Consider the following 23,468-nt stretch of genomic DNA (forward strand, 5'->3'; position numbering starts at 1 on the left):
CCAGTGTGTGATGCTCCCCTCCCTGTGTCCATGTGTTCTCATTGTTCAACACCCACCTATGAGTGAGAACATGTGGTGTTTGATTTTCTGTTCTTGTGTCAGTTTGCTGAGAATGATGGTTTCCAGGTTCATCCATGTCCCTAATAAGGACACAAACTTATCATTTTTTATGGCTGCATAGTATTCCAGGGTATATGATGTGGCACATTTTCCCTATCCAGTCTAATATCTATCAGCATTTGCATTGGTTCCAGGTCTTTGCTATTGTAAACAGTGCCACAATGAACACAGGTGTGCATGTGTCTTTATAATAGAATGATTTATAATCCTTTGGCTATATACCCAGTATTGGAATTGCTGGGTCAAACAGAAGTTCTATTTCTAGGTCCTTGAGCAATCGTCACACTGTCTTCCACAATAGTTGAACTAATTTACTCTCCCACTAACAGTGTAAAAGCGTACCTATTTCTCCACATCCTCTCCGGCATCTGTTGTCTCCAGATTTTTTAATGACAGCCATTCTAACTGGCATGAGATGGTATATCAATGTGGTCTTGATTTGCATTTCTCTAATGACCAGTGATGTTGAGCATTTCTTCATATGTTTGTTGGCCTGATGTAAGTTTTCTTTTGAAAAGCAGCTGTTCATATCCTTCGTCTACTTTTGAATGAGTATGTTTGTTTTTTTCTTGTAAATCTGTTTTAGTTCTTTGTAGATACTGGATATTAGCCCTTTGTCAGATGGGTAGACTGCAAAAAATTTCCCTTTCTGTTGATTGCCAGTTCACTCCAATGATTGTTTCTTTTGCTGTACAGAAACTCTGGAGTTGAATTAGATCCCATTTGTCTATTTTGGCTTTTGTTTCCAATGCTTTTGGTATTTTAGTCATGAAGTCCTTGCTTATGCCTATGTCCTGAATGGTTTTGCCTAGGTTTTCTTCTAGGGTTTTTATGGTGTTAGATTTTAAACTGTTTAAGTCTTTAATTCATCTGGAGGCAATTTTAGTGTAAGGTGTCAAGAAGGGGTCCAGTTTCAGCTTTCTGCACATGGCTAACCAGTTATCCCAAGACCATTTATTAAACAGGTAATCCTTTCTCCATTGCTTGTTTTCATCAAGTTTGTCAAAGATCAGATGGTTGTAGATGTGTGGCATTGCCTCTGAGGCCTCTGTTCTATTCCATTGGTCTATATCTCTGTTTTGGTACCAGTACCATGCTGTTTTGATTACTGCTGCCTTGTAGTATAGTTTGAAGTCAGGTAGTGTGATGCCTCCAGCTTTGTTCCTTTGGCTGAGGATTGTCTTGGCTATGTGGGCTCTCTTTTGGTTCCATATGAAGTTTAAGGTGGTTTTATTCCAGTTCTCTGAAGAGAGTCATAGGTAGCTTGATGGGGATAGTATTGAATCTATAAATTACTTTGGGCAGTATGGCTATTTTCACAATATTGATTCTTCCTAAACATGAGCATGGACTATGTTTCCATCTGTTTGTGTCCTCTCTTATTTCCTTGAACAGTGGTTTGTAGTTCTCCTTGAAGAGGTCCTTTGCATCCTTTGTTAGTTGTATTCATAGGTATTTTATTCTCTTTGCAGCAATTGTGAATGGGGATTCGTTCTTGATTTGGCTCTCTTTAAGTCTGTTATTGGTGTATAGGAATGCTTGTGATTTCTGAACAATGATTCTGTATCCTGAGACTGTGCTATAGTTGCTTATCAGTTTCAGGAGATTTGGGGCTGAGACGATGGGGTCTTCTAAATATACAATCATGTTGTCTGCAAATAGAGACAATTTGACTTCCTCCTTTCTTAATTGAATACCCTTTATTTCTTTTTCTTGCCTGATTGCTCTGGCTAGAACTGCCAATACCATACTGAATAGGAGTGATGAGAGAGGGCATCCTTGTCGAGTGCCAGATTTCCAAGAGAATGCTTCCAGTTTTTGCCAATTCAGTATGATATTGGCTGTGGGTTTGTCATAAATAGCTTTTAGTATTTTGAGATATGTTCCATCGATATCTAGTTTATTGAGAGTTTTTAGCACAAAGGGCTGTTGAATTTTGTCAAAGGCCTTCTCTGCATCTATTGAAATAATCATGTGGTTTTTGGTACTGGTTCTGTTTATGTGTTGGATTATGTTTATAGACTTGCATATGTTGAACCAGCCTTGCATCCCTGGGATGAAGCCTACTTGATCGTGATGGGGAAGATTTTTGATGTGCTGTTGCAACTGGTTTGCCAGCATTTTATTGAAGATTTTTGCATTGATATTCATCATGGATATTGGCCTGAAGTTTTCTTTTCTTCTTGAGTCTCTGCCAGGTTTTGGTATCAAGATGATGTTGGTCTCATAAAATGATTTGGGGAGGATTCCCTCTTTTTGGATTGTTTGGAATAATTTCAGAAGAAATGATACCATCTCCTCTTTGTATATCTGGTAGAATTTGGCTGTGAACCCATCTGGACGTGAGCTTCTTTTGGTTAGTAGGCTATAAATTGCTGCCTCAGCTTCAGCCCTTGTTATTGGTCTATTCAGGGTTTCGACTTCTTCTTGGTTTAGGCTTGGGAGGGTGCAAGTGTCCAGGAATTTATCCATTTCTTCCAGGTTTACTGGTTTATGTGCCTAGAGTGGTTTGCAGTAATCTCTGATGGTAGTTTTTATTTCTGTGGAATTGGTGGTGATATCCCCTTTATCACTTTTTATTGCATCTATTTGATTCTTCTCTCTTTTCTTTTTTATTAATCTTGTTAGTTGTCTATTTAATTGATCTTTTCAAGAAAGCAGCTCCTGGATTTATTAATTTTTGAAGTAATTTTTGTGTCTCTATCTCCTTCAGTTCTGCTCTGATCTTAGTTATTTCTTGTTTTCTGCTAGCTTTTCAGTTTTCTTGATCTTGCTCCTCTAGCTCTTTCAATTTTGATTAGTTGATTTTAGATCTTTCCTTGCTTCCCACGTGGGCATTTATTCCTATAAATTTTCCTCTAGACAAGAGATTCTGGTACATTGTGTCTTCATTCTCACTGGTTTCAAAGAACATCTTTATCTCTGCCTTCATTTCATTGTTTATCCAGTCAACATTCATGAGCCAGTTGTTCAGTTTCCATGAAGTTGTGCAGTTCTGAGTTAGTTTCTTAATCCTGAGTTCTAATTTGTTGCACTGTGGTCTGAGAGACTGTTTGTTATGATTTGTGTTCTTTTGCATTCGCTGAGGAGTGATTTACTTCCAATTATGTGGTCAGTTTTAGAGTAGGTGTGATGTGGTGCTGAGAAAAATGTATATTCTGTGGATTTCGGGTGGCGAGTTCTGTAAATGTCTATTAGGTTTGCTTGGTCCAGATCTGAGTTCAAGTCCTGCATATCTTTGTCAATTTTCTGTATCACTGATCTGTCTAACATTGACAGTGGAGTGTTAAAGTCTCCCATTATTATTGTGTGGGAGTCTAAGTCTCTTTGTATGTCATTAAGAAGGGAGTCTAAGTCTCTTTGTATGTCATTAAGAACTTGCTTTATGTATCTGGGTGTTCCTGTATTGGGAGCATATATATTTAGGATTGTTAGCTCTTCTTGTTGAATTGATCTTTTCATCATTATATAATGCCCTTCTTTGTTTCTTCTGATCTTTGCTGGTTTAAAGTCTATTTCATCAGAGACTAGAATTGCAACTCCTCCTTTTTTTTGCTCTCCATTTGCTTAGTAAATCTTCTTCCATCCCTTTACTTTGAGCCTATGTGTATCCTTGCATGTGAGATGGGTTTCCTGGATATAGCAAACCAATGGGTTTTGACTTTTTATCCAATTTGCCAGTCTGTGTCTTTTGATTGGGGCATTTAGCTTATTTACACTTAAGGTTAATATTGTTATGTGTGAATTTGATCCTGTCATTTTGATGCTGGCTGGTTGTTTTGCCCATTAGTTGATGCAGTTTCTTCATTGTGTCGATGCTCTTTACCATTTGGTATGTTTTTGCAGTGGCTGGTACTGGTTGTTCCTTTCCATGTTTAGTGTTTCTTTCAGGTGCTCTTGTAAGGGAGGCCTGGTAGTGATGAAATCTCTGAGCAATTGCTTGTTCATAAGGATTTTATTTCTCCTTTCCTTATGAAGCTTAGTTTGGCTGGATGTGAAATTCTAGGTTGAAAGTTCTTTTCTTTAAGGATGTTGAATATTGGCCCCCACTCTCTTCTGGCTTGCAGGGTTTCTGCTGAGAGATTTGCTGTGAGTCTGATGGGCTTTCCCTTTGTGGGTAACCCCACCTTTCTCTCTGGCTGCCTGTAGCATTTTTTCCTTCATTTCAACCCTGGTGAATCTGACGATTATGTGCCTTGGGGCTGTTCTTCTTGAGGAATATCTTTGTGGTCTTCTCTGAATTTCCTGAACTTGAATACTGGCCTGCCTTCCTAGGCTGGGAAAGTTATCCTGGATAATATCCTGAAGAGTGTTTTCCAGCTTGGATTCATTATCTCCATCACATTGAGGTACATCTATCAAATGTAGATTAGGTCTTTTCACATTATCCCATATTTCTTGGAGGTTTTGTTCATTTCTTTTTACTCTTTTTTCTCTAATCTTGCCTTCTCATTTTATTTCATTGAGCTGATCTTCAATCTCTGGTATCCTTTCTTCTGCTTGGTCCATTCGGCTATTGAAACTTGTATATGCTTCATGAAATTCTCCTGTTGTGTTTTTCAGCTCCATCAATTCATTTATATTCTTCTCTAAGCTGTTTATTCTCGTTAGCATTTCATCAAACTGTTTTTCAAGGTTCTTAGTTTCTTTGCATTGGGTTAGAACATGTTCTTTTAGCCCAGAGAATTTTGCTGTTATCCACTTTCCAAAGCCTGTTTCTGTCAATTCATCAGACTCATTCTCCATTCAGCCTTGTTCTCTTGCTGGTGAGGAGTTTTGATCCCTAGGAGAAGGATATGCATTCTGGTTTTGGGGGTTTTCATCCTTTTTCTGCTGATTTCTTCCCATCTTTATGAATTTTATCTACCTGTGGTCTTTGCAGTTGGTGATTTTCGGATGAGCTCTCTGAGTGGATGTCCTTTTTGTGGATGATAAAATTATTTCTGTTTCTTAGTTTTCCTTCTAACAGTCAGGATCCTCTGCTCTAGGACTGGTGGAGGTCCATTCCAGACCCTGCTTGCCTCGGGATCACTTGCAGTAGCTGCAGAACAGTAAGGTTGCTGCCAGTTTCTTCTTCTGTTATCTTTGTCCCAGAAGGATATCCACCAGATGTCAGTGTGAGCTCTCCTTTATTAGATGTCTCTTTGGATATACGGGGGTCAGAGAGCTGCTTGAGGAGACAGTCTGTCTCTTATATGAGCTCAGGTGCTGAGCTGTGAGCTCCGTTGTTCCATTCAGAGCTTCTGGGCATGTATGTTTAAGTCTGCTGCAGTAGAAGTCACAACTGCCTTTTTTCCCCAGGTGCTCTGTCCTGGGAAGGTGGAGCTTTATTTATCAGTTCCTGATGTGCTGCTGCTCTTTTTCAGAGATGCTCTGCCCAGCAAAGAGCTAGCCTAGTCACAGTCTGCCAGCAGAGGTGCTGCTGAGCTGCTGTGGGCTCTGCCCAGCTGCTGTGTGAAATTCCTTACAGTTTTGTTTGTAGAGGTATAGTTAGAACTACCTCAGTAATGGCGGTCTGCCTCAGTAATGGCGGACTGTCTCTGAATGGTGGACTGCCTCGGTAATGGCTGACTGCCTCGGTAATGGCTGACTGCCTCAGTAGTGGCGGACTGCCTCAGTAATGGCGAATGCCCTTCCTTCCACAGAGGAGGCATGGTCCCGTGTCCACCTGTGCTTTCTGTGAAACTCTCAGTCCAGAACATTTCAGATTACTGGTCTTTGTGGGGCTGGGACCCACCAAGCCAGATCACCTGGCTCCTTGTTTCAGCCCCCTTTTTTCAGTTGAATGGGTGACTCTGTGTCCCAGATGCCATTTGCACCCAGGTTTGTGTGAGTTTTTGTGCAGAGACCCACTGCACCGGCTGAAACAGCCATGCTGAAGACTTGTGGTGCTTTTTCACCTGAGAATTTCCTGGTCTGTGGGCAGTATAAATTCATTTGGAAATGCAAAGATCATTCACCCTCTGCCATCTTGCTGGGAACTACACTCCAGAGCTGTTCCTATTTGGCCATCTTGGATTGAATCAAGAATTATTTATCTATTGTGGATACTACACCTTTATCAGATATATAATTTGCAAATATTTTCTCCCATCCTCTGGACTTCCTTTCACTTGCACTATCTTATTTTAATCCTCACAATAGCCATGAGTTATCACCATGGCTATTACTGTCCCATTTAACAGATGGGAAAACAAGGTTGACATACACAACTAGTAAGTACTAGAGCAGAGGCTAGCCCAGGCAATCTGTCCCCAAGCATCCATAAAATGTACTGTCAGAAGCACTGAACTCCAGATGCCATAGCAATAGGCACTAAATAAAATAAGAAAGATTAAAAATGATTAACTTAAAAAGAAACAGTATTGCTGATGCTTTGCACAGAAATATCAGAGGGCCCTTCCTAACTTGAGAAAGAGTGGCTTAAAATAAAGTACATTCACCCTTACAAGGAAGGCAAAACTTGGCCTTTAAATAGTCTATTCTTTTCAATTGTAGGAAACTTTCTTATTGAATTATGTAGTTGAAACAAAGGAATTCAAAATACAAATGGTATTTTTGCTGAGATGCAAACATTGTAAATAGTCACAGTGGGTGTTCTGTTAGGTGGAGGCCTACTTCTTAGTCAACAACCCCCTCTTTTCAAAATGTATGCCTCTCTCAGTCCTACACACCCACTCTCTGAGATGATGAACAAAGCAGAGTTTTAGCAACTAAGATATCACTACAATCTGTCATTCCTTCTTCTCCCCTTATTTCTGCCACCAGCTATGTGAAATATAAAAGTTAATCTGCAAAGAATTTTAGTATGTCTGTAAAATTATGTTCATGGTAAATAATGGGTAATAGAGTGATTTAAAAGAGCATACTAGATCTACTAGTACTGGCATGGAAAGGAATTCAGTGTATTTAGCTAAAGAAAAAAATTGTAAACAATATAAATAAAATCATCTTGTATGTATTAAAAATAGGCAATATAGAACTCTTTCACAAGATGGCACCAAAAGTGAAGAAGGAAGCTCCTGCCCCTCCTAAAGCCAAAGCCAAAGTGAAGCCTTTAAAGGCCAAGAAGGCAGTGTTGAAAGGTGTCCACGGCCACAAAAAAAAGATCCACACATCACCCACCTTCCGGCAGCCCAAGACGCTGCGACTCCAGAGGCAGCCCAAATATAGTCAGAAGAGTGCCCCCAGGAGAAACAAACTTGACAACTACGCTATCATCAAGTTTCTGCTGACCACTGAGTCTGCCATGAAGAAGATACAAGACAACAACACACTGTGTTCATTGTGGATGTTAAAACCAACAAGCACCAGATCAAACAGGCTGTGAGGAAGCTCTATGACATTGATGTGGCCAAGGTCCACACCCTGATTTGGCCTGATGGAGGGAAGAAGGCATATGTTCGACCGGCTCCTGATTATGATGCTTTGGATGTTGCCAACAAAATTGGGATCATCTAAACTGAGTCCAGCTGGCTAATTCTAAATATATGTATATCTTTTCACCTTAAAAAAATAGGCAAAGTAAATTAATATAATACTCATGTTAGTAAATGCACACAAACAAAAAAATAGTAGGAAGGGAACACCCTATTGAACTTGACTCTAGTCTGGCATGGTGAAGAGACGTAAGATGTGTACAATAGGTGGGAGGCCCCCTTGCAGGCATGAGTCAGGGACTGGAGACATTGCTGGGTGGGGAGTTTGACTGGGGCAGTACACCTGTCAAATAGTAATGCAGGTGTCCTAAGGTGAGCTCAGGGAGGACAGAAACATCCTGTGGAGCAGAAGGGCAAAAGCTCACTTGATCTTGATTTTCAGTACAAATACAGGCCCCATGCAAGTCTGACATCCAGCAGGGCCGTCAATTTGTAAAGCTCCAAAATAACCTCCTTTGACTCCATGTCTCACACCCAGGTCATGCTGATGCAAGAGGTGGGTTCCCATGGTCTTGTTGCTTTCACAGGCTGGCATTGAGTGTCTGTGGCTTTTCCAGGTGCACAATGCAAACTGTCTGGAGGATGGAGACCCTCCTCTCGCAGCGCCACTAGGCAGTTCCCCAGTGGGGACTCCATGTGGGGGCTCTCAGCTCACATTTCCCTTCCACACTGCCCTAGCAGAGGCTTTCCATTAGAGCTCTGCCCCTGCAGTGTACCACCTCATGGACATCCAGGCATTTCCATACATCCTCTGAAATCTAAACAGACGCTCCCAAACTTCAATTCTTGACTTCTGTGCACCTGCAGATCCAACACCATGTGTAAGCCACCCAGGCTTGGGGCTTGTACCCTTTGAAGCAACAGACTGACCTATATGTTGGCATGGTTTTTAGCATGGTTGGGACACAGGGCACCAAGTCCCAAGACTGCACAAAGCAGTAAGGCCCTGGGCCTGGCCTCCTAGACCTCCTGGCTTGGGATGGGAGGGGCTGCCACGAAGACCTCTGACATGGCCTGGAGCCATTTTCCCCACTGTCTTGGGGATTAACATCTTCCTTGGAAACCATTCAAATTGTTCCAAGCTCTGCCTGCTACACAGTTCCAAAGTCATGTCCACATTTTCAAGTATCTTAATAAAAGTATCCCACTCTACCAGTAAAATTTATTGTATTAGTCCATTTTCATACTGCTGGGAAGAAATGTCCAAGACTGGGTAATTTACAAAGAAAAAGAGGTTTAATGGACTCACAGTTCAACATGGCTGGAGAAGCCTTGCAATCATGGCAGAAGGCGAAGGAGGAGCAAAGGCATGTCTTTCATGGCAGCAGGCAAGACAGCATGCACAGGGGAACTGCCTCTTATAAAGCCACTAGATCTTGTGAGACTTATTCACTATCACAAGAATAGCATGGGAAACCTGCCCACCACGATTCAGTTACCTCCCACCAGGTCCTTCCCACAACACACAGGAATTACAGGAGCTACAATTCAAGATGAATCGCCTGAGGTCAGGAGTTTGAGATCAGCCTGATCAACATGGAGGCTGAGGCAGGGGAATCACTTGAACCCAGGAGGTGGAAGTTGCAGTGAGCCAAAATCGTGCCATTGCACTCCAGCCTGGGCAACAGAATGAGACTTTGTCTCAAAAAAAAAAAAAAAATTATAAATGATAAGCTTTTTAAAAAACAGAGTGAGTTTAGTGGCAGTTTGAAAATTACAGAGCAGGTTCCAAGAGAGACCTAATGGCAGTTCTTTTGTGACTTATAAGATGTCTTCTTAGTGTGTTTGAATTAAGGAATTTTGTTTTATCTTTTAATTTCTATTTTGACCTTTCATAAAATAAGATCTTATAGAATTCTCTTAAGGTAGTATTCATAAACTTTTTCTGGATTGAGAGCTCTTTAAAATTTGATGTGCAGGTTTTAGAATTTCTGCATCTACCCAAATTCATTTATGTGAGGACATGCATTATTTTTCTCATAACTAAGAAGTTTGGGAAGTCACTAAAACTTACCAAGATCTGTTCATTTGTGCATTTTATTCACATTTGTTTATTCATTTCCATGGCTTTTAAAGTTTGTAGGACCATATGACAGAGTGCTACCCTTGGTTGTTTCTTTTTAAACACAATATTGTGTATTTTAAAACACTAAAAGAGAGTCAAATCAAGAGTGAACTCCCATTCACAATTGCTACAAAGAGAATAAAATACCTAGGAATACAACTAACAAAGGAGTTAAAGGACCTCTTCAAGGAGAACTACAAACCACTGCTCAAGGCAATAAGAGAGGACACAAACAGATGGAAACATATTCCATGTTCATGGTTAGGAAGAATCAATATTGTGAAAATGGCCATACTGCCCAAAGTAATTTATAGATTTAATGCTATCCCCAACAGGCTACCTATGACCATCTTCACAGAACTGGAAAAAAAAAACCTTAAACTTCATATGGAACCAAAAGAGAGCCCACATAGCCAAGACAATCCTAAGCCAAAGGAACAAAGCTGGAGGCTGCATGCTACCTGACTTCAAACTATACTATAAGGCTACAGTAATCAAAACAGCATGGTACTGGTACTATGAGATATAGACCAATGGAACACAGAGATGTAGACCAATGGAACACAACAGAGGCCTCAGGGGCAATGCCACACATCTACAACCATCTAATCTTTGACAAACTTGACAAAAAACAAGCAATGGGGAAAGGATTGCCTGTTTAATAAACGGTGTTGGGATAAGTGGTTAGCAATGCACAGAAAATAGAAATGGGACCCCTACCTTACACTAAAATTACCTCCAGATGGATTAAAGACTTAAACATAAGACCTAACACTATAAAAACCCTAGGAGAAAACATAGGCAAAACCATTCAGGACATAGGCATAAGCAAGGACTTCATAACTAAAACACCAAAAGCATTGACAACAAAAGCCAAAATAGACAAATGGGATCTAATTAAACTTCAGAGCTTCTGTACAGCTAAAGAAATAATCATTGGAGTAAACCGGCAACCAATAGAATGGGAAAAAATTTTTGCAGTCTACGCATCTGACAAAGGGCTAATATCCAGAATCTACAAAGAACTAAAACAGATTTACAAGAAAAAAAACAAACACACTCATCCAAAAGTGGTTGAAGGACATGAACAGAAACTTTTCAAAGAAGACATATATGAGGCCAACAAATATACGAAAAAATGCTCATCACCACTGGTCATTAGACAAATGCAAATCAAAACCAAATTGAGAAACTATCTCACACCAGTTAGAACGTTGATCATTAAAAAATCTGGAGACAACAGATGCTGGAGAGGATGTGGAGAAATAGGAACACTTTTACACCGTTGGTGGGAGAGTAAATTAATTCAATCATTGTGGAAGACAGTGTGGCAATTCCTCAAGTACCTAGAAACAGAACTTCTGTTTGACCCAGTAATCCCATTACTGGGTATATATCCAAAGGATTATAAATCATTCTATTATAAAGACATATGCACATGCGTGTTCACTGCGGCACTGTTTACAATAGCAAAGACCTGGAACCCACTCAAATGCCCATTGATGTCAGACTGGACAAGGAAAATGTGGCACATATACACCATGGAATACTATGCAGCCATAAAAAACGATGAGTTTGTGTCCTTATTAGGGACATGGATGAACCTGGAAACCATCATTCTCAGCAAACTGACACAAGAACAGAAAATCAACCACCACATGTTCTCACTCATAGGTGGGTGTTGAACAATGGGAACACATGGACACAGGGAGGAGAGCATCACACATTGGGGTCTGTTCAGGGAGACTAGGGGAGGGGCCACAGTGGGTAGGGAGGTTGGGGAGGGATAACATGGGGAGAAATGCTAGATATAGGTGATGGGGGGATGGAGGAGCAAACCACATTGCCATGTGTGCACCTATGCATGATCTGTACATGTAACCCAGAACGTAAAGTATAATCAAAAATATTTTTAAAAATAAATATGTAAATAAAACAAAAGTTAAACATTTCATCATGTAAAAATTACACCCTGGGCCAGGCACAGTGACTCACCTCTGTAATTTCAGCACTTTAGGAGGCTGAGGCAGGTGGATCATGAGGTCAAGAGATCGAGACCCTCCTGACCAACATGGTGAAACCCCATCTCTACTAAAAATACAAAAATTAGCTGTGCATGGTGGCGCACGCCTGTAATCCCAGCTACTTGAGAGGCTGAGGCAGGAGAATCGCTTGAAGCCAGGAGGCAGAGGTTGTAGTGAGCTGATATCACACCACTGCACTGCAGCTTGGGCGACAGAGTGAGACTCTGTCTCAAAAAAAGGAAACTTTTACCCACTCCCAGTAGGCAACCCTCTGACATGGATTGGTTGCGTTCCCACACAAATCTCTGGGCAAAAGAGCAAAACTCCATCACAAAAAAGAAAAAAGAAACCGAAACTTCTCATTACATAGGAGTTTCCACATTCTTAGGATTTTTCTCTTGACCCCCACCCAACAAATGACTGTCTTCTTGAAGGTAAGGTTCTCCTTGAAAAACAAAAGCTAGTAGAATTTATCCACATAAAAACAAAAGATTCGGGCAGTATCCAATAGGTTACTATGCTATTGCTACATCTATTTGTCTATGACAAAATCCTTACATAATTAACAGTAACTTGAATTTTTCCAAAATGCATAATAGAAAATATTCTATTATTCTAAATAATCTAGATGTTATTTAACAATTGCATCGTCTATATAATTGAAGGAGGTCATAAAAAAACATATCTACAAAATAAAATTCACATTTAAAATTAACCAAAAAAAGTGACAGTTCTAAGTAGCATATCTATAATTATCTTGAAAGCATTTTTTTTAAACAAATCCTTGACTCATGTATAACCCTTTCTTAAAAACGCAGGTAGAGGGGACAGGTGCAGTGGCTCACACTTATAATCCTAGCCCTTTGGGAGGCTGAGGCAGGCAGATCACTTGAGGTCAGGAGTTCAAGACCAGCCTGGGCAAAATGGTGAAACCCCGTCTCTACTAAAAATACAAAAACTGGAGAGAGATCCAAGATGGCTGATCACTAGCAGCTCGGGATTGTAGCTCCCAGTGAAAGCGCAAAGAACGAGAGGACGCCATACCTTCACATGAATTCTTGTTGCTCACGCACCAGGAGATTCCCAGCGGAGGAGCCCCACGGGTCGCCAGCGCGACTCTTGTGACCGGCGAGGCGGGTTTGCCAGCACCTTGGTCGGTTCTTGATGCAGAGTCAGAAAAGCACCATCAATCTTAACGCCCCTGATTTAGTCGGTGCAGTGGGTTGCTCAGATTTCGGCGCTGAGAATCAGTAAGTCGGACGTCCACTCGGAAACCCAATTACAAAGACGGTAAATACAAAGACCACAGATGGATAAATTTATAACGAAGGGAAGAAAACAGCCAAGAAAGGCTGAGAATACCCAAGATCAGAACGCCTCTCCCTCAGCAGGGGATCATAGTTCCTCATCAGCAACGGAACAAGGCTTGATGGAGAACGAGTGTGTTCCAATTACAGAAGCAGTCTTCAAAATGTGGATAATGAGAAACTTCTGTGAATTAAAAGAACTTGTTTTAAACCAATCTAAAGAAACTAAGAACTTTGAAAAAAGATTTGACGAAATGTTAACAAGAATACACAATTTAGAGAGGAATATAAGTGAATTGATGGAGCTGAAAAACACAATACGAGAACTTCGTGAAGTATGCACAAGTTTTAACAGCCGAATTGATCAAGCAGAAGAGAGGATATCAGAGGTCGAAGACCAACTCAATGAAATAAAACAAGAAAACAAGATTAGAGAAAATAGGATAAAAAGGAACGAGCAAAGTCTCCAAGAAATATGGGACTATGTAAAAAGACCTAATCTACGCTTGATAGGTGTACCTGAGTGTGACGAAGAGAATGAATCCAAGCTGGAAAATATGCTTCAGGACATTATTCAGGAAAATTTTCCCAACCTAGTAAGGCAGGATAATATTCAACTCCAGGTAATACAGAGAACACCACAGAGATATTCCTCAAGAAGAGCAACTCCAAGGCACATAATCGTCAGATTCACCTGGGTTGAAATGAAGGAGAAAATACTAAGGGCAGCCAGAGAGAAAGGTCAGATTACCCACAAAGGGAAGCCTATCAGACTTACAGCAGGTCTCTCAGCAGAAACCCTACAAGCCAGAAGAGAGTGGGGACCAATATTTAATATCCTTAAAGAAAAGAACTTTCAACCCAGAATTTCACATCCAGCCAAACTAAGCTTCACAAGTGAAGGAAAAATAAAGTTTTTTGTGAATAAGCAAGGACTCAGAGATTTCATCACCACCAGGCCTGCTTTACAAGTGCTTCTGAAAGAACCACTACACATAGAAAGGAACAAACAGTATCAGCCTTTCTAAAAAAAATAACAAAAAGAGCATCAATATAATGAAGAACTTACATCAACTAATGGGCAAAATAGCCAGCTAATATTAAATGGCAGTATTAAACTCACATATATTATTATTAATTCTAAATTTAAATTGACTAAATTCCCCAATCCAAAGACAGGCAATTTGAATAAAAAACTAAAACCCATCAGTATGCTGCATCCAGACCCATCTCACATTCAAGGATACACAAAGACTCAAAACAAGGGATGGAGAAGGATTTACCAACCAAACAGAAAGTTAAAATAAATAAATAAAAAGCAGAAGTTACAATTAAGCAACAAAGATCAAAAGAAGCAAAGAAGGACATTATATAATGATAAAAGGATCAATGCAACAACAAGAAGAGCTAAAGATCCTAAATATATACGCACCCAATACAGGCATACGTAGATCAGTACCACATCATATCAACTTAGAAGTTTAAACGAAATGTTGGTTGGCTCCTTGTTTGTTATTCTCTTCCCTCATTTTCTTTTATATCTCCATTATTAAGGACAATTACAGGCATACCCATATTTAGATTGCATTCTAGCCCGGGCAATAAAGCAATACCCCTATCCTCTCTCCCTCTTCCTCTTTCTCTATCTTCCTCTTCTTTATTCTTTTTCTTATTAAAAAAAAAAAAAAAAAAAATACAAAAACTAGCCAGGTGTGGTGGCACGTGCCTGTAGTCCCAGTTGCTCCGGAGACTGAGGCACGAGAATCACTAGAACCTGGGAGGCGGAGGTTGCAGTGAGCTGAGACTGTGCCACTGCACTCCAGCCTGGGTGAAAGAGCAAGACTCTGTTTAAAAAATAAAAAGAACAAGAGCAGAAAATCAAACACCGTATATTCTAACTCATAGGCGGGTGATGAACAATGAGAACACATGGACACAGGGAGGGGAGCACTACACACTGGGGACCGTTGGGGGGAAATGGGGGAGGGGTGGGGGGTGGGGAGGTGGGAAGAGATAGCATGGGGAGAAATGACAGATACAGGCGAGGGGACGGAAGGCAGCAAACCACACTGCCATGTGTGTACTTATGCAACAATCTTGCAGGTTCTTCACATGTACCCCAAAACCTAAAATGCAATAAAAAAAATAATAAAAAGAATAAAGAAATGCAGGTAGAGATACCATTTCACACCAGTCAGAATGTCTATTATTAAAAAGTCAAAAATCCACAGGCACTGGTGAGGTTGCAGAGAAAAAGGAACACATACACACTGTTGGTAGGAGTGTACATCAGTCCAACCATTGTAAAAAGCAGTGTGGCAATTCCTCCAAGACCTAACAACAGAACTACCATTCAACCCAGAAATCCCATTACTAGACAGATATCCAGAGAAATATAAATCATTCCATCATGATGACACATGCATGTGTATGTTCACTACAGCACTATTCACAACAGCAAAGACATCAAGTTAACCTAAAGGCCCATCAATGGTAGGCTGGATAAAGAAAATGTGCTGCATACACACCAAGGAATATGTGCGGCCATAAAAAAGAACGAGATCGTGTTATCTGCAGAAATGTGGATGAAACTGAAGGTCATTATCCTTAGCAAACTAATGCAGCAACAAAAAACCAAACACTGCATGTTCTCACTTTAAAGTGGGAGCTAAATGCTGAAAACACATGGTCACACAGCAAGGAACAACAGACACCGGGACCTACCAGAGGCTGGAATACGGGAGAGTAAGAGGATCAGGAAAAATAACCAATGGCTGTTAGGCTTAGTACCTGGGTGATGAAATAATTTGTACAACAAACTCCTATTACATAAGTTCACCTCTATAACAAACCTGCACATGTACCCCAAACTGCAAATCAATGTTAAAAATTTTATATAGGTAAAAATTTTTTGAAAGCAACATCTCCCACAGGTATACTCCCCTGGCTTCCAAGTAAATGAACATGAGCTGTACTGCTTTTATTTTATTTTATTTTATTTTATTTTATTTTATTTTATTTTAAGACCAAGTCTCACTCTGTTGCCAGGCTGGAGTGCAGTGACATGATCCCAGCTCACTGTAACCTCTGTCTCCCAGGTTCAAGGAATTCTCCAGCCTCAGCTTCCCAAGTACCTGGGACTACAGGCCTCTACCACCACGCCCAGCTAATTTTTTATTTTTTAGTAGACAGGGTTTCACCATGTTGGCCAGGATGGTCTGGATCTCTTGACTTCATGATCTGCCCGCCACCTTGGCCTCCCAAAGTGCTAGGATTACAGGCAGAAGCCACCACGCCCAGCTCAGCTGTAAGGCTTTAACACATCAACTTTTATATTCATGTGATGATTACACTGTTTAGTATATTATATCAGAAGTAGAATGTGATACACATAAATCTCTATCAGCTGCCATAATATTTGAAGTTAGTGAAAATAAATTCCTTCCATGAATTAAATGATCCACAGATTACCAAAAAAAAAAAAAAAAAAAAAAAAAACACCTTAACTAATCTCTGAACTTCTTCACTTTTCATAAAATAGGAGTCATTTAAATCCCGCTTTTACTTTGGCTACTCATTTTCTTCTCAAGTACATTTGAACACTGTGGTGAATATCTGTCACTTAGTAACAATCCTGCCAATGACACTGAGAATAAACCACTAAATCACATTAACTGAAGCATGCGTCTTCAGAATAAAGTGTGAAAAGTGGAGAATCATAAGTGGTTTATGTACATGCTTTGGTCACAGAAAAGTTAACCATCTCCTCCTCATGATCTATTCCAGAATTCCAATCCTAGGCTGTCCCTAAAGTGGAACGGACTGGAGTCATTCCTTCCCTTTTTCCCCATCATCAAACATATGCATCATACACACATGAACAGGAAAAGGTTCTTCCAACATGATTTTTTAAATTAATTATTGAGTCAACTGCCAAAAGAAAGTGATGAAATGTATTTCAGGAGAAAGCAGGAATGACTGGAGAATTATCCACCACTCTCAATTGTTTCTGCGGATGCTCTTTTTTAAAAGAAATGAAAATCAAGAGTGGAAAAGGAAGATGGGTGAATAGCAGAGCAAGCAATAAGCAACATAAGACGGATTCAGCCCACCGCTGCTGGTTTTGAAGACTAAACAGAGCTGTGAGCCAAGAAACACGGGCAGCCTGTGGAGGCTTGAAAACTCAAGGGAAAGGAGTCTCCTCTGAGCTTCCAGAAGGAGCGTGGCCCTGTCAACACCTTCATTTTAGCTCAGCGAGACCCATGTCCAACTTCCAACCTCGAGAAATGTAAGAGAGAAAAGTTGTGTTGTTCTCAGCTGCCAAATTTGTGCTAGTTCGATACAACCACAAGAGGAAACAAATACACCCACTCATGTGCAAGACTTCTCAGTCATTCATCCCTGCCTGTGAATCACAAACTGGGAAACAGAAAATCAAAAGTAAAAACACGAAGTGGGGAGAGCAAAGCTGCCAGTGCCTAAGCTTCTAGCCCCAGCTAGCTAAAAGTACACTAGCACCCACACACAAAATCTACACCAGACATCATCCCACAAGAACCGACCCAAAACAAAGGACATTTGACACAAATCACTCCTTTACCTTTCAGGGGAAATCATAAAGGGAGATATTGGAAGAAGCAGGTCCCAATCAGAAGCAATTTCTGCAGGTACCAATTGAGTTCCTAATCGAGAAACCAGTAGCACAGACCCCAGGAAAGAGAGAGTGTCACGCGCAAGTTCCTTCCATCACGGTTAAACTGAAAAGAAGAGTGAGCTCAGCTTTTGGCAGTGAAATCTTAAATATTAAAATACATGAAGAGGGCTTTGCCGTAACTCAATTTAATTCATCAGCAGAGCCCAGATATTCCCAGGCTAGCAACCTCCACATCCAGGTCCTCAAAAGCATTCTCTCAAGGTACGACAATAACCTCCCATACTATCTACCCTTGGATTCGCATCCTAAGCACCACTGACAGATTCATCTTCTTCTGATCGCTAAATATCTTACACTCCAAAGCTCGGAACATCACCTGCTGCCTTTAAATTCAGATACATCTACATGTTACAGGGCTAAATGCCTACCTAGCATGGCATTCAGCGTACTTTCAGTAGCCACTCCCTGTTAATTCTGTGCCCTCTACCTGGAACATTGTCCTCCAGCCCCAATGCTGTCATTAGTATCCACAGCAAATGGTACCCCCTTTCATGAAGCCTTTAGATGGTTCCTCTCCGAGCTCTAAACATCCCACCCTCACCTGTTGAATTCATATGGTACTTAAATTCCCTATTTATAGCAAAATGTTGTAAATGTACATGCCCACATGACCTCCTCTTCCTTCTTTGTTTTGTTTTCTTTTGTTTGTTTTAAGACAGGGAAAGACTGTCATGGGAATCAATTGAGTGAGGAGTTTGTATCTCTGCCCAACTGCAGTTTTTGCTACTGCACAAATTCCTACCAGCTGAGCTGGGACCTAGACGCTGTCTTGAGAGGGGAGATTTAAGCCCCATGTGGAAAATAAACATACAGTAATAATGCTGCAAAGAAACAGGACCCACCAGGCCAACTCAGTCCGCAACCATCTTACACCTCACCAGTTCTGGAAAACCAAGCTTTCTGTGTGTCAATTTCAAAATGATTTTCAAGTTGCAGCTGCTAGGTCACTATATAAATGGACATGTGTATAGAAATACCTCAGTGCTTCTCCAAGTGGGAAAATCAAAGATGGACAGACCCTTTCCTAGCACCTGACTCAAAAGCCTAGAAAACACATAGAAAAGAAGCAAAAAATCCAGTTCTGTAAGATACTGTTTTGTGTGCCATGGTTTCTCTATTTTTAGATTTAAGTACTACTGTGTGTCCATCAATTATTATCTATGAACATTAAATTATTTTGAAAACATAAAATTCAAAGTGCTAACACTGAAAAACTTACTCAAAATGTATTTCAAATAGCAAACCATATCCATAAAAATTAAAAGTAATAATCATTTTTTTAAAATAGTAAACCAATATAATAAAAAACCTAAGAAAAATTGAGCATGTAACAAAATAAGCATAAATATAATACATGACTTAGCATAAAAAACTCATTTTAAACAACCTGGCACACAGTTAGGTCCTAGATACACCTTAAAGTGCTGACTCAGTGCAAAGTCATCGGCCTCAAAGGTCAGATGCTGTAAGGGCTCAAGATATTGTATCAAGTGGAAATCAACTTTCACGTCACATCAAGAATGGCAGGTCATTTTTCCCCTTCTCTGCTGTATTTCTAAAACTATTCAGGTGTTGATGCAGACCTTTTTCCACGTCTTGGCAAAGTGTAATTTGAACAGGCAGTTTCTCATGACCTTCAAGTCTGTGTTCAACAATGAAATCATTTGGCTTTATATCCTATCCAGTTATTAATCACAAACAGCAAAAGAAGAACTTTCACATGGAAAATGTGAAACCTATGCCGGCCAGCACTCACTCTGGGTCACTCCAGGTCACATTCACTTGTAGCTAAGTTCACTGAAGACCATGCAATGACCTCAGCTATTTAGAAAATACATTCAACATTTTCCTGGAGAGGAAAAAAACAGCTATGTGACTTTAAGACAAGTGCTCCTGGAGGTCTGCAGTCTGAAAAGGGTACAATGAACAACACAGCTGGGTCCTGGGCAGATGGGGGTGGCGTGCACAGGGAGCTGGGTACCCCTGATGGGCACATCGGTTGGCTCCTTCACTAAGTGTCTGAGCAGGAAATTTCTACCCTAGCATGGAATGCCCACTCCAGGATCTTAGCATTCCCACACCAGGCATTTATAAAGGAATCCAGCTATTCTAGCAAGATTTAACTTTATATAAATCAGTTCCAATGAGTTGATTTTTTAAATAACAAAGCAAACGTTTACAACCGTTTTACTCCTTTGTTGTTGTTGCCATTATTATGATTACTATGATTAATTTTGGCTCTTATTTTTATTCTTTTAAGTAAGAAAGTGGCCATATGAAGAAAAAAAAAAAATCCCAGGAATTGACCTATGTCTCTAATAAAATAGGCACTTCTGGCTCGGTGAGGTAGCTCACGTTTGTAATCCCAGCACTTTGGGAGGCCAAAGTGGGAGGATCACGGAAGCCCAGGAGTTCAAGACCAGCCTAGGCAACATAGTGAGATCCCATCTCCACAAAAAAAATAGAAAATTGGCCAGGTGTAGTATCACACACCTATGGTCTCAGCTACTTGGGAGACTGAGGCAGGAGGATCACTTGAGTCCAGGAGGTTAAAGCTGCAGTGAGCCATGGTCATGCCACTGCACTCCAGCCTGGGTGACAAAGTAAGACCCTGTCTCCAAAAAAGATAAATAAATCTTTTTTAAAAATTTAGATAAGGAACTTATTTCCTTATCAGCCCCACAATGCCCTTTTGAGCATTCAGAAATACCCACCTGGTCTTCCCTAGAAGATTCTGGACTTCCCTGGAAGACTCCTGAGTGGTTTTAACTCAAATATAGCCCTCTGGATTAAGCTCACAATTAAAACTAATATTGCTCTGTCTGCCAAGCTAAATTTTTTCCCTGGAGCATCAATAATTATCTCAAAGTTAAGGATAAAATTAGTAGAGTGATTGACAAGGTGCTTTTCCCCCTTCCTAACAACAGCCAGTCTTTTTAGCCACAAACTAAACACCAGTCTCCCTGAAATCCAGCAAACCCCTGAGTCAGACTGGTGTAAAGAAAGTGGGTGAAAAGTCACATTAGGCAGGGACACTAAGTACCACCTGCCACGGCTTTAATTCCATAGTGCAATCTGAAGACTCTTTCTTAGGACACCCTGGACAGAAGCATAACAAGAATGTTTTTTTATTTGTCCAGTCTCTTGAATCAGTGAAGTTAAATTCATCTACTTTTTATACAGACAGGTCTTCAAAATATTTCTATTCTCCTGGTCTGATCTTTCCTCTTCTCTCATCAATCAAGGTCAAAAGAAAAGTTGGCTAATACCTTAGTTTGGTTTTTCCCCACAGGAGCAGATCCTGAGTCAAAGATTCAAGTATAAGTAGTTTATTTCAGAAGTGATCCCAGGAAAACACTGGTAAGGAGTAAAGAAAGGAGACAAAGAAGGAAAGGTGGCCAATAAAAGGACCATTATCAAGCAAGTTACCATTGGATTGCAATCCAACTGGGAACTTGGAGACGCAGTGTAAAATGTTCATCTGAAAAGTAGCTGATCTGAGATGCAAGAGATGTGACCAATAAAAGGATCATGATCAAGCAAGTTACCACTGGATCCCAATCCACTGGGGAACTTGGAGACGCAGTGTGAAATGTTCATCTCAAAAGCAGCTGACCTGAGATGCAAGAAAGCTGGAGAATGTATACTACAGGAGCAGTCACTGGCTATGGATTGCTAGGTGCTGACACTTCCTGTCAGCCAGCCTTGAGTGTGAACTTTCCAGCCAGAGAACGCCCTTGGGAAAAGGCATGCACGTGTGGGCAGCTAGAAGTCCTAGTGCTCCAGAAGTACTGATGGCAGGAATGAGGCGGGGCATACCAGCAGCCGCTGCTACAGCTAGGATTGGGGTTATTTCCAAAAGGGTACTTAAACCAGGCCTGGCACAGTGGCTCACACTTGTAATCCCAGCACTTTGGGGGGATAAGATGGGTGGATCACTTGAGGTCAGGAGTTCGAGACCTGCCTGGCCAACATGGTGAAACCTTGTTTCTACAAAAAACACAAAAATTTGCCAGGCATGGTGGCAGGCACCTGTAATCCCAGCTTCTTGGGAGGCTAAGGTAGGAGAATCACTTGAACCTGTGAGGTGGAGGTTGCAGTGAGCCAAGATCATGCCACCTGCATTCCAGCCTGGGAGACCGAGTGAGACAGCATCTCAAAAGAAAGAAAGAAGAAAGAAGGGAAGAAAGGAGGAAGGACAGGACAGGGCAGGACAGGGCAGGACAGGACAGGGCAGGACAGGACAGAAAAGGAAAGCAAGGGAAGGGAAGGGAGGGTTAGGGCAAGACAGAGCAGGGCAGGAACAGTGAAAGAAGAGAAAAAAGAAAGAAAAACAAGAGGTACTGAAATCAGAGGCAATCATTTCTGTTATAGGACACATATCACTGAATACAAAGTTGAGTTCTTTTCTACAAAATTATCCTTATATTTAAATTTTGGAAGGTTTCATATCATGGGGCACCATCAATTACTGTGTATTGCTTGAGACAGACATAATAATCCAAACGGATCTCCATCCGTGTTCTACTCAGAGGCTATTAAACATCAAATGTTGAAATGTAATGCAGGCTTGGCTAATGAGGGATGACGTTAACTGTTGGATGGCAGAGAAACTCAAAACAGACAAACAAAAAAAGATGAGTAGACAAAGGTTGTTACCAGAATCTTCAAATACGGCATTGCAAATAAAAATATATAGTAAATGTTTACCTTGACTAGTAATTACAGAAGTTGAAGGACAAACAGTATTTTGGGTACTCACAATTCGATACTGGCTGGACCTCAAGATGCTGACATATTTATATAAACAGATGACATTAAACATGTTACAGTCCTCTGGAGAGTATGTCAGAAACCCTAAAAATAAACCTCTCATCCCATAAATTCTGTTTCTAGGAATTTATCAGAAATGAATACCTGAAATGAAGGATGATGCTAACAATGATAATAATAATAGCAGCAAATATTTACACTGCACTCATCGAAACAGTGCCAGGCTATTCTACTGATTTTATATCAGGAGTTCTCAACTGGGAGCAGTTTTGCCCCTGTGCGACATCTGGCAATGTCTGGAGACATTTTTGTCACCAGTGGGGCACAGAGGCCAGGAATGCTGTCCAGCATCCCTAAAGCACAGGACAGCTCCCACAGCAAAATGGAACTGTATCACGGTGGGCATACCCGCCTTCTATTTATTCCCTTACATAATCCTTACAACAATTTGTATTATCTCCATTTTCCTAGCACTAGTACATTTCACTAGTACAGTGAAAATTATCTTTATTGATCTAAGACACAGCATAACCCCCAATATCCATAATGTTGAAACTAGAAGTAAACTAAAAACAAAAACAAGAAAACTGTTAAATAAATGATGGTGTAACTACCTAATAGAAAAAATTAAAAATAAATGCTTATGAAGTAATGTCAAACTAAAACAATAGAACAAAAAATTAGAAATATTACATAATTACAATTATTTTTTAGTATAAAGACTAGATGGGAAAATAACAAATGAAAGTTACTGTTGTATTAACATGGTAGAAAATAGAAACGGATGCTTCTTTCTTTTCTAATTTTTAAAATGTTATTGCGATTTTTAAACGGAAAAGCACTCAACAACAAAGATAAGAATACTGGAATCTACTACTATGGAGGCTGAAGTGGGAGGATCGCTTGAGCCCAAGAGTTCAAGGCCTTCCTGGACAACATAGAGTGACCTCTGTCTCAGCAAAGTAAAGAAAGAAAGAATATTGGATTTTTTAAAAAAACAACACAAGAGTTAATAGAATAAGAAGA

At 40.4% G+C, this 23,468-nt stretch overlaps 1 protein-coding gene across 12 annotated transcripts in view; it reads right to left on the reverse strand.

Moving 5' to 3' along the window:
- Positions 1–23,468, reverse strand: part of UTRN (utrophin) — a 589,012-nt gene that overhangs the window by 491,052 nt on the left and 74,492 nt on the right. The gene's annotated exons all lie outside the window — the stretch shown is intronic.

Source organism: Saimiri boliviensis, chromosome 4, assembly GCF_048565385.1.
Source record: "Saimiri boliviensis isolate mSaiBol1 chromosome 4, mSaiBol1.pri, whole genome shotgun sequence".
In the NCBI taxonomy this organism is placed as follows: domain Eukaryota; kingdom Metazoa; phylum Chordata; class Mammalia; order Primates; family Cebidae; genus Saimiri; species Saimiri boliviensis.